This window comes from Suncus etruscus, chromosome 16 (genome assembly GCF_024139225.1).
Source record: "Suncus etruscus isolate mSunEtr1 chromosome 16, mSunEtr1.pri.cur, whole genome shotgun sequence".
In the NCBI taxonomy this organism is placed as follows: Eukaryota; Metazoa; Chordata; class Mammalia; order Eulipotyphla; family Soricidae; genus Suncus; species Suncus etruscus.
Genome location: NC_064863.1, coordinates 70,447,136 through 70,465,347, shown reverse-complemented (window position 1 = coordinate 70,465,347; position 18,212 = coordinate 70,447,136). Strand labels below are relative to the sequence as shown.

At 35.6% G+C, this 18,212-nt stretch overlaps 1 protein-coding gene and 1 pseudogene across 2 annotated transcripts in view; both read left to right on the top strand.

Annotated features, from left to right (window-relative positions):
- RASGEF1B (RasGEF domain family member 1B) overlaps positions 1 to 18,212 on the top strand; it is a 672,276-nt gene that overhangs the window by 570,324 nt on the left and 83,740 nt on the right. Inside the window, exon 1 of one of the 2 annotated variants that reach the window (XM_049790255.1) lies at positions 17,189 to 17,286. The exons of the other annotated variant lie outside the window; for it this stretch is intronic. The gene's annotated coding sequence lies outside the window, so the exon portion shown is untranslated. Of the gene's footprint in view, positions 1 to 17,188; positions 17,287 to 18,212 lie in introns of those variants that run through there. 2 annotated transcript variants of the gene reach the window in all.
- On the top strand, positions 11,489 to 11,588 carry LOC126033206 (uncharacterized; annotated as a pseudogene).

Below are 18,212 nucleotides of genomic sequence, written 5' to 3'. Positions count from 1 at the left end.
AGCTTTTTCAAAGCAGGGAACTGGCCTGTCCTATCTTCCTTAGAGTGCCAATTTTTAGCTGTGTGGCTGGTATACCTATAATTTTTATGGTTTGGTTTATATCTCTTGCAAGAACAAAATTACTCTATGGAGCTGGCTGGGTACAAACAAGGGACTAGGTGTAGAACGAATCTTAATTCAATATATTGTCATCATTTCAATAATACAGATATTGAATTATTAATTCATCTGAATTAGCATAGTATTATGTGGCAATCATACATCTTAATTTTTAAAATCATAAACAAATAAGTACCTTTTAGTTTCTGTTTCTAGGCTTGTAATTCTGTTTGAACCATTAATTCTCCAATTTTATTCTCTTCTGCCTTATGGCTTCTCGTTGGATTCAGCCAGGAGGCAACAGGGCCAGGAAGTTACTAATAGGAAGGAGGAGACCTGACAAGAGAGTGCTGGTAGAACTTCTTATACCCTTCCAGCTTTATGTCTCTGGTAATAATTCATTTTTCTGACTTGTTCCTAGATTTTAGCCATTGGGGGTGGTATCAGTTTCCTATTGCTAGTCCTGAAGTTCCTAAACCAGTTCTTATTTCTTCTCTCGAGCACATTGTGTGTATGGGGGTGGGCAGGGCAGGTGCAGGAATTACTGCTGTCTCTACACTCAAAGATCACTCCTGCCAGGTGACCATATGTGATGCAGGAATTAAACTGGGTTGGCCACATACAGAGCAAATGCCTTCCCCACTCACTGTACCATTACTCTAGCCCTAAGCACACAACTTTATCTTTCTTTTATTAGACCAACTTTGAATTATCTGGGGAAAATTCTGTTTAATGCTAAGACCTAACTGACAGCCTTTGACTTTCTAGTCTTATTTCACTCCTCTTTCTCTATAATTCTATTAATTTATTGGACAAATATTCAGCTACTTTTCCTGAAGTTGGTGTGAAGACTAACACAGTGATATAGGCAGCAGCTCCTTGCTTTCTCAAAGCCTAAAATATCTCACCCTCTCTCTGCTCTGTGCTTTTTCCTCCTTTTCTAGTTCCAGCTCATTCCTTCCTATTTCCTTCCTATTTCTTCTTCAAAAGTCCAACATTATACTTAGCTTGCATTAAATGGGGAGCTAAATTCTGTGCAACAATGAAGCTTTTGAAAGAGTTATCTAAGTATTCACTGGTTACCCAGAATTTCAAGTGTTCTTTCTGAGAATTAGTAAGTCTGAAAAATCCACAGAAGATGGAATTTTTCTTAGAAGATTTCAGCCAACACTTTGCCTCTTTGAAATAATTCGCCTCCCCTGATGAGGAAGACATGCTGTGTTGGAGATAATTTATGGGATTGTTAAAGTAGATTTCCTCTGTCTTTTCCAAATAGAAGGTTTTGGGGATTCTTGGTCTCAGGATAAGAGTATGCTGAAGAAGGCCACAAGTTTTTCCATAGATTACCTGCCTTTCTTTTTTTGATCTTGGGTCCAAAGTTCTTGAGAAAATCAGAAGCATTATAAAATAAGGAAAAAGAAAGAAATTAAATATGAAGAAAGCTTATACTGATTAATTTTCTAGCATCTGAACATTTTGTTTGCTAATGGGCTTTCCACATCCTAGTTATATTTTATTGGCATTCTCTCCATAAATTTGTATGAACACAAAGCCTAATCTGCTTGTGAGAAAATTAAATTGCAGTTCCCTTACTGAGTAGTATTTTCTTCCAAATGGGCTTTTTGTTTATTCCATCTGCCTGTTCATGATGGCAGGAAGAGGGTTGGAAATGAAAGAATTGATCAGGTTCAAGAAATATCTTTTCAAATAATTTCTGTATTCATTGAGAACATGAGTTGGCAAAAGCTATCAAATAGGCTAAAAATGAGCCCACCACCTGTTTTTGTAGGGCTCATAAGCTGAGAGTAATTATTACAAGTTTAAATGGTTGAAAAATGTTGAGGAGGAAATATTTTGTAATACATATTATTTACATGAAATTAAAGTGTCACTGTCCCTAAGAAAGTTTTTCTAGAATATAAATACATTTCATTTTGTCAAAATTCAGTTTAACAGTTTGAGTAGTTTCAAAAATGACCTCCAAAAATCTTAAAATATTATCTACAAGGCCTTTTGTGGATATTTGCTAATCTGTAATATAGAGTGAATGTGGTAATTCTTGTCCTGCTGACCTTTGATGTAGAGTGAATGTGGTAATTCTTGTTCTTAAGTTTTAAGCTTGGCTGTCCAAGAGTAGAACCAGTCAGCTAATACCTAGATTTATTTCTATTTATATAAGGAGTAGGCAAAGGTCAATACGCACTCAAGTGTAAGGTTGGCATCAGATAGATAGACTATGCCCCAAAGGGAATCATCCCTATGTGTATATAGAAATCCACATATTTCCAACAAGCTTAGCCAGATTTAGAAAGTTCTCCCAGGGATATGGAATATGTTTTTATTTTATACCTATACACCCCCAATCTTGGTTAGTAACTCAATCTTCAAAACAACCCTGGGAGGTATTATATAATATGCATACCATATATAATTATATTTTATATTATATATAGTAAAATATATAGGAAAATTGAGGCAATGAGTTGAAGAACAAAAATCAAAAAAGTATTCAATCAAGTAATTCTAGATCCCAGAGAACAAAGAGGAAACAGTAAATGAGAGGGATTAATTTTCTGCCACACCTGGTATGAGGTCTGGTCACACAGATAAAATCACCAAATTTACAGAGTTGTTATGAGGAATAAATAATGTAGTTTATGGAAAATACCTAATAGTGTAGGGAAACTAGCGATTACCTAATAATTGTAGTTTTCTTTTCTTCCTCTTTGTATGTGTTGAGAAGGAAGTTGGGAGTGCCCACAACTGGCTTATTATGTCAAGGCTTATTCCTGGTGGGCTCAGGGAAACATAAGGGGTGTTAGAGATTGAGTCTGAATCAGCATGTACAGGGCACTTAAATTTATTATATATGAAAATATATATATGTGAAAATGTATATGGACTGTACATAAATCAATCTTAGAATAAACTTCAGTAATTCATAAAACTAGTATAGAGTGGGGAAAAGGGTATAGTGAAGATGGGACCAGATGTAGAAATGTAGCATTTTCATATATAATTTGCATATTATTTTGATTTAAAACTATAAAATTAAGTTTGTTATAATTCAACTTAAAAATATTTATTGAAAATAAAAAGACCTAGAAATAGCTTGTAATTAAAGTAAATGAGTGTATGTATTAAAAATATTCATTGAGACTTAATTGGGCTTAGACCCTCCCTCATTAAAATATCTGTACAATTTTTTGAATGCACTTGCCCCATATATCAACTTTGTTCCATTCTGTTTTCTCCTTTTAAATCTACATTGGAATTAGTTTATTTATTGAGTTGAAAACAATGAGCATCCAGATTTCTCTGTTTATGCAAATAACTTCAATAGCTATTAAAATGCCCAATAGGTAGTATTGTTTCTTTATATTGTTTCATTTTATAATTGAAACTTATATTCCAAGTGTATGTTATATTTGGGTTTGATATATTTTTCTCTCTACTATTACTTCAATCCAATAGAATTCTTAGTATAGCTGTATTATGCAATAAAGAACTATTTACCAATGCCACATCACATTTAATATGGTATATTTAGAATTTCAAAGAATTCTTTAAACTTGCCAGAATATTTCAATGCTTAATAGAAAGTTATCAGCCTCCAGACCTGGACCATTCCTTTTCTGTAACCCATCTACTAAAGACTCTGCTCTGTCCTCCAAAATACCTAAACCATTTTCAGGTCACATCATTCCCAGATTGTTTCTCACTTACATGACTGTCACTTTGTAGTAGCTAATGACCAATATATCTTATGATGTTGGTTTGATATTTTTAAATGCTATTCTAATAGAGAGGAAATTAGTGAGCTAAAGTTTGTAACATCCCTCATTTTTGTTAGTAATTATAGTTAGTCCTTTTAAGTGATCAGAGTGACTTTTACAGCTTATTCTTTTCACTGTTTAATTAACCTGGATCAAAAAACCCTAAAGCCGTTGGTCAAAACAAATTTCAAGCTCTACTAAGTCTGGAATAAACAAGGAAGCCTTTGAAAAGCACAAACAACTTACTCACCTGAGTTCACATGACTTTAATAGTTCTTGAACATTAACAAAGTCCACATACCTTCTTAGCAAACACCCATTTTCCTTCTGAAGATAAATATTTAAGAGTATTTATCAATCTCATTTAAAGCCAAATTCCCTGGAAAAAAATCCTTTGTTTCAAGTCACTACATTCTGAACACATATGCTCTCTTCATTTCTACTACCCACAGTGCTTAGTCTATAGTCTTCTCATTCAAGAAATTTCCTGTTTGTTTTTAAAATGGCTTGTTTTGTTTATGCCAATTAAAAGTCTATATGCCATAAAAGCCTAAATAAAGCCCATCTCTCTTTCATAATCTTTCTTGGCACCTGCTGTTTATACCACAACATCTAATGTTTGTCTGTGTATGTCCTGACTGCTTCCCAGTGGTATTTTATTTATATAGCTGTCTCCTTACATAGAAGGAATGTTCTTCTTACATATAGATTGGGTCTTTGTTATTTCATTTCATGTCTGCCAGAGTTTGATGGATTGCATATTTGTCCAAGAATACCAACTAAGTTGGATCTACTGAAAACATTTTTGTATCTTGGAGAATACAATAGAAAGATCACGTAAATATTTGCCATAATCAGTGTTTTTTCTTTATTATCGAATGTAATCTTCACAAAATGCTGCCAAGCATATGTAATTAGTCTTCTCTTTTAGAAATGAAAAACAGATGTTCGCAAATGTTAGTGGCTTAACTGAACATCACCGAATTATCATGGTTAGAACTGGAATTATAAAATATATCTACAGGAGCTTTTGTTTCTTTTTTTCTCTCCATTCATTAACTAGTTATCTAACTAGTAGGTTAAAGTGAAAATAGTTTTTAAGACTAAAGAGGGCCAAAGAGATAGCACATCAGTAGGGCATTTGCCAGTACTGACAGTGGTTCAAATCTCTCGCCATCTGCATCCCCCAGAGCCAGAAGTAACCCCTGAGCACAGCCAGGTGTGACCCCAAAACCAAACCAAACAAAAAACAGGAAAGAATTTTAACCTTATCAGTGGATAAATTTGATTTATACATTAGTTTAGCATATAAAATGGCATCTTTATCTTTCCTTTAAATTAAAATTCAAAATATGGAGGCATAGTACTGTGGGTAAGATGATTATCCTGCATGTAATGACTGGATTTGATCTTGGGCATCACTTTTGGTCTCACACTAAAGCTTTAAAACAGCCAGATATGACCTCAAATCCTCCAAATAAAATTAAATTAGTATTTTATAAAGGATGCCTTTTTATCAAGCAAAATAGTTTATAAAGGGAATATTATCGAGTTATAAAGTGAATGACTACTCAAGAAAACCTTGCTTAGTTTAAATTAAAAGCAGAAAATACTGAGTTTATGGAAATTATTAAGTTCCTCAAGTTCTTAAAGAGGCAGAAAAATATTTTTAGTGCCTTCAAAATGATCTTTCAAAGATCTAGAATTTATTTTTCACTTGTATGGGTTTTTTTACATGAAAAATATAGGTAGTAAAATTCTTTCTTAAAGCCCAGATCCTCTTTTTACTTACAAACGTGAGTCACATTACTCACTCTCCCTGCTCCTAGACCTCTACCTACTTTGGAAACAACGTGTGTTTGTTTTCTCTCTTACTCCCAGCCCTTTTCTTTCTCTTAGGGTTCTCACTGAATGGGGACAGCTGTGTCTGACTTTCCAGAAGCTGCTACCTCATGCAGGACTGTGTGTGAGAGACAGAAAGAATTCTGTCTGTCTCACAGACAGGCCACACCTCCTGAGAAACTTCCAAACCCTACTTGTAAGATGAATATAAAAAAAATGTTGTTTTCTCAAGGCAAAAGTAAATCCAACGTAAACTAAGATCTTTGTGTAATCACGGTGTATCGGTGTAGGTTCAGCATTGGTAACAAATGGATCATTCTAGATGTTGTTGATAATGTTGATAATCTAGTGTTGATAATGGAGGATGCTATGTATGAAGGAATTTTTTTTTTATATATGCTGAGTACTTTTGTAAACCCAGTTATTCTAGACAAGAAAGTTCAATGTGAGCGACTGGAGCCGATTGTATAGTGGGTAGGATTCTTGCCTTTGCATACAGCTGACCTGGGTTTCATTTCAGCATCTCATAAGTTTAATGAGTCTTCCAGGAGTAATTCCTATAGGGCAGAGCCAGGGACTAAGCCGCTGAGCACTGTCAGGTGTGGCCCTAAAAATAAAAGCAAAATCCAAAGGGAAAAAAAAATCCAAGGATTTTTTTTAAACATAGGATAGAGGCTGGAGAAAGTCCTAAGCACTGTCAGGTGTGGTACATTTCCCTGTCCTCCTCCCCAAGCCACACTACCACCAAAAAAGGGGAAAAAAAGTACAAACATGTAAAACATGATTTATTGACACATTCACTTCCAGTTATTCTCACCCACAAAACTTTTGCTTGATGAGATCTGGAAGTTCCCATGATACACATTCTATTAATTCTCCAATCATCAGAAACTATTCTGCAGCTGCATACAGGAAGGGACTTTTTGAAGAGGGTGCATTTGTTCTTACACGGAAAATAAACATTTTTGCGTGGAGCATGTGTACAGCCTAGAGCTTCGGGATCTCCCTCACCTCCTCCCTCCTTTCCTCCTCAAGCCTGGCTTGCTCACTCTTTACTCCAACACTGAGTGCTGAAGTTGGGCTGATGGAAGCAAAGCAGCTAGGATAGAGGACCCTGAACAGCCCAGCCCCATGATCCAGGCCCCAGTGCTAGGCAGGAAATAAATTGTGAAGGAGTGAAATGCCTTTGAAGACCAAAGACAGATCATTCTATTGATGGAATTCTATTGATGGCAGTGAGGTTAATATCTTTGATGTTCTTACCACTGTAACTACCCAAGAGCAACCACTGATGTTCACTGCTAAGGGCCATAATCACCCCACTCAGAAGAACTCCCAAGGGACACATCAGCAGATGGTAGGCTGACTCTTCCAATTGAAGGTGGAGCCAGAGGAGCATGACAGTTCCCCTTCATGGCCAAAAATATCTAGTCAATGAACCCCAGCACAATACGTAGAAACATCACAACACAAGTGTGACAATGAGAAAGAACACAAGCTAAACCCGTGCATAGAGAATGAAGTTGGCAGCTCTCATGACCTAAAAAGTGCCCAATACTTAGTCTCTCAGATAAGAAGTTTGGAAAAGAAATGTGGAGATATCCTCATAGAAATCAAGCAAAACATGAATCAAGCTGGAATTACCTAAAAAATAAGAAGCCAGAGGAGATGAAGATAGAAATAAGAAAACTCCAAACTGAAATAACAGGACTGAAAAACTTGGTAGACAAAATGAACACTACACTGGAAAGCCTCTCCAACAGAGTAACAGCAGCTGAAAACATAATCAGTAGGCTGGAGGAAGAGATGCATAACAACTCCATACAACAGAAGAGATTGGCAAAGAGCCTTAAAGCAAATGATCAGACAATGAAAAAAAATTCTCAAAAAGTGAAAAGATGAAAATAGAAGTCTGTGATAAACTCAACAGGAACAATATAAGAATCATTGTAGTCCCAGAGACCTAGGAGAATCAACAGTCAAGGATATCATTGCAGAGAAGCTCACAGAGCTAAATACTGCGTGCAACCAAATCCTGCATGCCCAATGAGTACCAGCTAAAAGAGACCCAAAGAAAAGGACCCAAAACACATCCTAGTCACAATGACAAATTCCACAGATAGGAATAGAATACTGAAAGCAGCAAGATCAGAAAGGGAAATTACATTCAAAGTACCATACTTAAGATTTAAGACAATACTTAAGATTTAAGGCAGACCTGTAACAAGAAGCCCTCAAGGTCAGAAGGCAGTGATGGGATATAGTGACAAAACTCAACAAAATAAATGCTTCAAATAGAATATTGTACCCAGCCATACTCATGTTCAGGTTTGAAGGATGTATACATATCTTCACTGATAAACATCAGCTCAGAAACTTTACAGAGTAAAAGCCATCCTTAAAAGAAAAGCTGAAAGGTCTAATTTAAGACAAGACAAACAGACACGAAACTCCTAAATAACAAAGACACTAAATCCCATGACAATTATCTCTCCCAGTGTCAATAGACTAAATGCATCAGTTAAGAGACAGAGAGTGGCAAAATGGATCAAAAATCTGAATCCAACATTCTGCTACTTATAGATACACATCTGAATAGTCAGAACAAACAGACTCCAAATCAAAGGTTGGAGGAATATCATCCTAGCAAACATTTCCCTAAAAAAACCTGCAGTGGCCATATTAATATCAGATGACACAAACTCTAGACTCAGAAAAGTTATAAGGAGAAAGATGGACATTTCATAATAATCAAGGGATATGTAAAACAGGAAGAAATCACACTCCTCCATACATACATACATACATACACCCAATTAGGAACAGCAAAATATTGAGTATAATTATTGACAAATCTGAAAGAAGACATCAATAGCCTTAAAGTAATAGTGGGAGACCTCAATACCACCTTGTCACTACTTGATAGGTCAGCCAGGATAAAACCCAACAAGAATAACATGAGCTATTAAAAGAAAATAAAAGAAAGTGACCTAGTAAATATATATAGGGCACTCCATTCCCAGAAAACTGGATACACATTCTTCTTCAATGTACATGGGTCATTCTCCAGGATAGACCACATTCTGGCCATAAAACATACCTCCATAAAGTCAAGAGGATAGAAATTGTACAGACTACCTTTTCAGATCACAATGCACTGAAATTAGAAGTGAACTGCAAAGGGACACAGATGAAAAACATTAACATCTGAAAATTAAGAGCTCACTACTGAACAACCAGTGGGTCAGAGAGGAAATTTCAAGAGGAAATAAAGATTCCTGAAAAGAAATGCAAATAAAGATACAAATAATCAGAATTTGTGAGACACAGCAAAAGCAGTACTAAGAGGAAACTTTATAGTTTTCCAAGCACACATATGGAAAGGAAAAGGGGCCTACATAAATAACTTAATGACAGCTTATAAAATTTAAAAGAATGATCAACAAAAGGAACCAAAAATAGGTTGGCAGAAGAAATTAACAAACTTTGGAGCAGAAATCAATGAAGTGGAAATCCAAAAAACAATCTGAAAGGTTAACAAAAGCAAAAGTTGGTTCTTTGAAAAAATTAAAAAGATTGATTGATAAACCACTAGCAAAACTCATAAAGAAACCGAGAGAGAGAGAGAGAGAGAGAGAGAGAGAGAGAGAGAGAGAGACTTAATAAACCGATTAGAAATGAAAACGGGAGATGACTACAGATACTTCACGTATTCAAAGGGTAATCAGAGACTACTACTTTGAGAAACTCTATGCCACGAAACACGAAAACCTGGAAGAATATTCTTGGACTCCTATAATCTTCCACAGTTGAACTAGGATGACCTAGCATATCTAAATAGACACATCACTATTGAGGTAATTAAAATGGTAATCAAAAGTCTTCCCAAAAACAAAAACCAGGCCCAGACTGATTCATTAACAAACCTATCAAAACAAACTACTACATATCCTTTACCAGCTCTTTCAGGAAATTGAAGAAACAGAAACACTCCCAAATAGTTTTTATGAAGCTAACACCACACTGATACAAAAACCAGACAGAGGTGCTGCGAAAAAGAAAACTGCAGGCCAATATCCCTGATGAACACAGATGCAAAGATCCTCAAAAAGATCCTGGCAATAGGATCCAATGGCTCATAAAAAAGGTCATTCAGCATGACCAAATATGTTTCATCCCAGGAATGCAAGGATTGTTTAACATCCGTAAATCAATCAACACAATACAACATGTCAACAAAAGGGAAAATAGAAACTATATCAATAGATGGAGAGAGAGAATTTGATAAGGTCCAACACCCATTCATGATAAAAAAAAAAAAAAACCTCTCAACAAGTTAGGAATGGAAAAAACTTTACTCAATATAGTCAAGGCCATCTACCACAAGCCAATGGCAAATATTATTGTCAATGGAGATAGATTAAATGGCTTGCCTCTAAAATCTGGTACAAAACAGGGCTATCCCATTTCACCACATCTATTCAACATAGTGCTGAAGTTCTTGCTATATCAATTAGGCAAGAAAAAAATAACAAGGGCACCAAGATAGGAAATGAAGAAGTGAAGATCTCAGGTTTGCAGATGATATGATATAATATTCAGAGAACCCTAAAGACTCATGTGGTGTTTCACCTTCATTTTCCCCTTCGTCTCACAAACCAAGGATGAAAGCCCCTAGAAGGAGTCCGCCCATTTTCAGAGTATCTGATTCTTTTTTTCCTTTTTTTCTCCAGGTTATTACTTTTCTCTTCTTCAAACAAAACCGTATAACTTGAACTATCTAGTCCCCCCTCCCAATTGGGGGGGGGGGGAATAAGGGAGGTACCAAGACCAAATAGGTGTAAGACCACTAAGTAGTAATCTAGGCACAGAGGGGACCACTTAGTCTAGCAGCCCCGGGGGTAAGGAAAGAGGATATGAGAAGAACAGAATGGAGGTTGAGGGAGGACAATTCAGTGATGGGAATTCCCCTGATTTTATGTTAATATGTACCTAAAATATTATTGTCAACGATATGTAAGCCACTATGATTAAAATAAAAATTATATTTAATAAAAAGGACTCTACCAAAATCTTCTGGAAACAATAGATTCATATAGCAATGTGGTAGGCCACAAAATTAACGCACAAAAATCAATGGCCTCCTTATACTCCAATAATGATTTTTTTCATAATGACATGAAAAAAACAATCCTGGTCACAATAGTGCCACATAAACTCCAATACCTTGGAGTCAACTTAACTAAAGAGGTGAAGAACTTATACGATAAAAATTACAAAACCCTGCTTCAAGAAATAAATGAGGACACAAGAAAATGGAGGCACATACCCTGTTCTTAGATTGGGAGGATTAACATCATAAAAATGACAATACTCCACAAAGCATTCGACATATTTAATGCAATTCCCCTAAGGATATTCATGACATTCTTTAAATAAGTGAATCAAACATTCCTGAAATTTATTTGGTACAATAAACACCCATGAATAGCTAAAGCAAGCCTTAAGTAAAAGACAATGGGAGGTATCACTTTTTTCAACTTTGAATTGTATTATAAAGCAATAGTCATTAAATCAACATGGTGTTGGAATAAAGACAGATTCTCAGATCAGTGAAATATACTTGAGTATTCACAGAATGTTCTCCAGATATACAATCAATTAATTTTGATAAAGGGGCAATAAATGCAAAATGGATCCAGGAAAAAAAAAAGCAAACTCATGCCTTCATCTAACACCATTCACAAAGGTCAAATCCAAATGTATTGTGCTCGCTTCAGCAGCAAATATACTAAAATGGGAAGGATAAGGAGTTTAGCATGGCCCCTGTTGAAGGATGACATGCAAATTTGTGAAGCATTCCATTTAAAAAAAAATCCAAATGGATTAAACACCTTGATATCAGACTTGAAACCATAAGGTATATATAGAATAACACATAAGTAAAACACTCCATGACATTGAGACTAAAGGTATCTTCAAGGAGGAAACAGCACTGTCCAAACAAGTGAAAGAAGAGATAAACAGATGGGACTATATCAAGCTGAGAAGCGTCTGCACCTCAAATGAAATAGTGACTAGGATACAAAATACACCCACAGAATGGGAGAAACTATTCACCCAAAATCCATCAGATAAGGGATCTAACATCTAAGATATACAAGGTACTGGCAGAACTTAACAAGGAAAAACATATAACCCCATCAAAAAATGAGGAGAAGAAATGAACAGACAATTCCTCAAAAAAGGACTACAAATGGCCAAAAGGCATATGAAAAAAATGCTCTACATCATTAATCATCAAGGAGATGAAAATAAAAACAACAATGAAGTACCATCTCATGACACAGAGACTGGCACACATTAAAAAGTATAAGAACAATCAATGCTGGCAGGGATATGGAGAGAAAGGAAATGGAGACACATACATTCACTGCTGGTGGAAATGTTATCTAGTCCAGCCTTTATGGCAAACAATATGGAGATTCCTCAAAAATCTGGAAATTTTGCTACCATATGATCCAGCTATACCACTCCTAGAGATATTTCTTAGGAACACAAAAGCAATACAAAAATGCTTTCTGTACACCTATATTCACTGCAATACTGTTTACAATATCCACAATCTGGAAACAACCCAGATGCCCTACAATAGATGAATAGCTAAAGAAACTGTGGTACATATACACAATGGAATACTATGCAACCTTCAGGAGAAGTGAAGTCATGAAAAGAAGTTTTCCTGTACGTGAATGGCATGAAAACTTTTATGCTGAGTGAATTAAGTCAGAGGAAGGGAAATAGACAAGAATAGTCTCACTCATCTATGGGTTTTAAGAAAATAAAGTACATTATTGTAATAATACCCATAGACAATAGAGATGAGGGCTAGAAAGACCAGGCCATGATATGAAACTTACCACCAAGAGTGGTGAGTGCAGTTAGAGAAATAACTATACTAACAATTATTATGACAATGGTAATGAATGAGATAAGTAGAATGCCTCTCTTGAATAAAGGCAGGTGAGAAAGGAAAGTTAAGTGAGGCATTGATAGTGGGAATGTTGCACTGTTTGTGAAAGGGAGTATTCATATGACCGAAACCCAACTACAAACATGTTTGTAATGATGGTGCTTAAATAAAGATATTTTTAGACATAAACAAACAAAAAAGAAACAAAAAAGGAAAAAATAAATATATTTTTTAAAAAAGAAAGAAAAGAAACATTTCCCTTCCATTATCATAAAATAGTTAATCAGTTATTCCAGACATACACACATATGTTGCCAGGATTATAAAATACCTGCCTTTTTCTAATCAAGTCCAAAGTGGTTATGATATATATGTATAAGGTGCATTTTTCTCAGAAACCACAGCACTTTTCTGCAAATTATTTAGTAGGATTTTCTAATTCATTCTAATGTCTTAGTGGCCTGTGAAAGATTTCAGTGTGTTTCCCTAAATGAGCTATTAAATATACATGTGAAAAAAATTATAGAAACTCTAGTAAGGGCTTTTACAAAGCTTATTTTACCCATTTATTTGAACAAGCATTATTTTTGTGAATGTTCATTATTCTCAGTCGGATATTTTTGAAATATCCTAGGAACATCCAAAGAGAAGTATGATGTAGCATGAGGTTTCATTGCTGCTCTGATACCAAATTATTACTAAAAAACATGATGGGTATCTTTATTTAATTGATATTATTTGGTTTTGTTTAATGACGCAAAGATTAATTGTTAGCTATATCATTTAACTCACTTTATTTTTTCTTTTTAGCATTTATTTTTATTTTTTTCACAGAATTATTTATGGTACATAGTGATAATGAATGAGGGGCATTCCCACCACCAGTGTTGTCCTCTCTCCACCCCGTTCCCAGCATGCATCCCATATCTCCCTCCTTTTCCCCCCAGAATACTAGTGTAACTGGTCTCCACTTTACAGCGTTTAGCCCACTTTATTAAGAAAACCTCTTTTATTCATGGCAGCTTACAACACTGCATATTTAAAAGTGTTCGTAAGAAAGATCATCTGATTCTAACTGAAATAAAACTAGGAATTTGAGCAGAATGTAATTGTCTGAATTGAGATATTATCACCATGCCAATTAATATTTGTGACCTACCTTTTACCGAAATGGTCAAACAGATCTTCACTGACCTTTCAAAGAAATGTCTTACCACCTCCTTCAGCCTTACTCTACAGAGCCATTTCCACAATGGAGCAGTCTCTGGAAGGAGAATATCTCCAGCACCATAAAGTGCCAAAATCTCCAGTACCATTTAAGTGACAAATTCAGCACCTCTTGGAGTTCCATTCATGTCAACTGTGGTGATCATCCAGTTGAGATTACAAAATATCCTGGAATATCAGAATACTAGAGGACATGTTGTAAAATGATCACTTGACATGTATGTAAAGTTTACTAAACTTTCCCAAAAGCCTTCTCAACTTAAGGTATGGCCAATATCATTACATATATAAATATATTTAATATATAACTTTAAATAATATTAATGTATAAATATGTTTTTATTTATTATTTTTATATATTTTTCTTTCTTTTGGGCTAAGCTCAGAAATAAAATGGAACAGTTTATTACAATATTGGTGGCTTAATACTTTTCAGTCAGCAGGATCCCTGGATCATTTTTTGTTATTGTGAAGCATTTTTAAAAATCAAAAAATCAGGGGCCGGAGCAGTGGTACAATAGTATGGTGTTTATCTATCACACAGCTGATCCAGGATGATGGTAGTTCAAATCCGGCATCCCATATGGTCCCCAAGCCAGAAGTATTCTGAGCACATAGCCAAGAATAACCCCTGAGTGTCACCAAGTGTGGCCCAATAAAACCAAAAATAAATAAACCCAAAATCAAAAAATAAAGTAATTTTAGGGTCAGAAAAGTAGTACATTTGACTTGCTTATGGCTGGCTGGGTTTGATCTCTGACATCCCATAGGGTCCCAGGTCTGCCTGAGAGCAGATCCATGAGTGGTCCCTGATCGCTGCCAATGTCCTGGCCCCAAAATAAACAAACAAAAATATCAAATACTTCCTTCTAGGCCCTTTCTGCCCTCTCTTTTTAAGAAAACAAGATTTCCTGGGCCTGATTGATAGCACATCAGTAGGGCATTTGCCTTGCCTGTGGCCAACCCCTGACAGACCCATATTTGATCCTGGTATCTATACTCCCAGAGGAGAAACCCCGGAGTAACTTGGTGTGGCTCAAAAACAAAAACAAAACAAAAGAAAAAGATGTAGGGCCAGAGAGATAGCCTGGTGGTAAGGTGTTTGCCTTGCATACAGAAGGTTGGTGGTTCGAATCCCGGCATCCCATATGTTCCCCCTGAGCCTGCCAGGAGCGACTTCTGAGCATAGAGCCACGAGTAACCCCTGAGTCCTGCTGGGTGTGATCCAAAACCTAAAAAAAATTTAAAAAAAAGAAAGAAAAAAGAAAAGAAAAGAAAAATAAGTAAACATGGTTTCCATGGACTATTTATTAATGTCTTGACCTCTCTATAGCTAGTAGATGGTGTGTGGTATTATCATGCTTTAATATTGAGAAAATAGGTTTTTCAGAGCATATTTATGCATATCCATTGAACTGTTTACTTGCCAGATATTAGCCAAAACCTGAGGGATAAATTTCAATGAAATGCTTCATCATTATTTTTCTTTTCTTTCTTTTAGGGCCACACCCACTGAGACTTAGGGAGGGCTTCCTTCGAAGGTTTTTAAATTTATTTTTAGCCTATTAATAGTATTGGATAAGGATTTTGCTTTTGTTTGGTTTGGGTATTTTTTTTTTGTACCTTGAATTTTTTTTCTCTCAGTGTAATTATTTGGGGATTATCTTAAACTATTCAGAGTGTGAAAATGTAATCATAGAATATTCTACTTGCCAAATTTGCAAGCTGATGGCCTAGAGGCTATTTCCAGCTTGAAGATATGCTTATTTTTGGTAGATGTGGTTTTTATAATAGTGTTAGGAGTAAAATGATGGAAATTTCAAATTATGTGGATTTTTGAATTTTTAATTACAAAATATCTTTATTAATTTATGCTGTTTTATTTTATAATTGATTGAGATTCTATTATCTCTGTTATCTCCAATAATTTTTATGCACAAAATCCTAACACCAAACTCATCACCAGTGTATCCACCTTGCTCCCTTAAAGACTCCACACTTAGTAAATAGCCAAGATTTGGAAAAAGATCAAATGTCCCAATATGTATCACAAAGTCGTAGTAGGGCCAGAGTGATAGCACAGCAGTAGGGTGTTTCTTTTGCACACAGCTGACCCAGAACAGACCTGGGTTCAACGCTGTCCATCGCATATTGTCCCCTGAGCCAGGAGCAATTTCTGAGCACATAGCCAGGAGTAACCCCTGAGTGTCACCAGATATGGCCCAAAAGCCAAAAATAAAGTCATAGTAGACATACAGTTAGCACAATAACTTCATGTTTCATTCATACCATAGCACATTGTATGACTATATCTTTTCTTATAGCTCCATAAAATTCCATTTTGTATATATGCCATAACTACTTGTCTTGATGTTGACTATTTGTTTTTTTTCCATGTTCTTATTATTCTAAGTGCTATGGTGAACATAGAGGTGTGTGTGTGTGTGTGTGTGTGTGTGTGTGTGTGTGTATGTATGTGTATCCTTCCAAATTAAAGATTTGTGTTCTTGGGAAAGATATGAGGAAGTAAAATTGCTGGGTAATATTGGAATTCTATTTTAAATTCCACATATATATATCTATTCTATTTTCATAAGGGTTGAATAAGTCCACAATCCTAACAAAAGTGAATTAGGTTTCTTTTATCATTGCCTCCCTGCCAACACTGGTTATTTCCATTCTTTCTTACATATTCCATGAGATGGTGTCTTGTGTTTTAATTTGGTTTTTTTTTTTCCCTAAGAATAGGTGATAATGATACTTTCATATGTCTGCTGGTAGCCAATTCTGACTTCATTGGAGAAATATCTATTCATCTGTTCTCCCCATTTTTGGATGAAATTGTTGTTTTTGACCTATGTGGGTGATATAAATATATATAAGTATATATAGTATATTATTCCTTTATATAAGATTGTGTGCAAATAATGTCTCCCATTCAGCAGTGTCTTTTCTGTGCCCTTCTTAATTAATCTATCTCATATGATGATCACAACCACCTACGTACTTGTCTTGTATCTTAAGGAAAAGGGAAGTACATTAAAACAGTTAATAGAGATCACATGACTTTTAAATTTCTAGAACTGCAACTTCCAAAGCACAGACTCTTACACTAAATTTTGCAAGAATTTGGGATAACACTTCACAATTTCATTTCTCCTTCCACATCCCTAGTAAATTAATTAATTCATGCATTAAAGTGGAAGAGGAAAAGGGAAACTTTTAATTCATTTCCTCAATTGCTATACTACATCATCATTTTGCTTTTTAGAATTGAAATCAACAGTACCTATGTGGAATTTTGTAATTCTTCTGGAGAAGCTCTGAACTCTAATTTATATGTGACTCGTAAAAGTTACTAGAAGATTGGTATCATGTGGCCTTTTTTTTTTCTGTCATTGACAGTGTATTTTCAGTCCTCTTGTTGCACAGCTGTATGGAGCTCAAGTTGTAATAAAAGTGGTTTAGTACAAACCATACATATATCATGGTCTTTGATTTCCCCCTAGACTTTGAAAATCTCTCTTAATTATCTGCCTGAAGGCTTGGAATTTCTTTGCCAATTCTAGCTTCATTTACTGGATTGTCACCAGAGCACTTCTTTTTTTTTTTTTTTTTTTGGTTTTTGGGTCACACCCGATGACGCTCAGGGGTTACTCCTGGCTATGCACTCAGAAGTCGCTCCTGGCTTGGGGGACCATATGGGACGCCGGGGGATCGAACCGCGGTCCGTCCTAGGCTAGCGCAGGCAAAGCAGGCACCTTACCTTTAGCGCCACCGCCCGGCCAGAGCACTTCTTTAGAGGAATTTCTTCAAAAGTAGAAATTGACCACAAGTCCTCAAGCTGAGGAAGGCCCACAATAGTGATAGAAATGACTTAAAACTTATCCAGTAAAAAGTCTCTTCAGAAAAGGTATGTTAGGCCCATGCTGTAAGAAAACTTGCAAAAAATGGGTATAATAGAAGCAAAGAGACAATGTTAGGAAAATAATTTGACTGAACAAGTCCCTCAGTGAGAAAATGGCTTCCAAAGTCTTACTTGCTTCATCAAATATATTTGGTCAGACATTAATTTGAGCATGCATGCCTACAAGAGTATTTTACTCAAGAAACAAAATAAAGTCCTCTCAAATGTAAGTGTATCTTGTCCAATTGATGAATAGATGAATGAAAATAAGGCATGATTAGAATAAAATGGTTGACATCACATCACTGCCAACCCCCACGATCCAAATTTACCACCACCCTGACTTCCCATCTTTGTGGTATGTTGCTGTCTGACCACTTGTACTTTA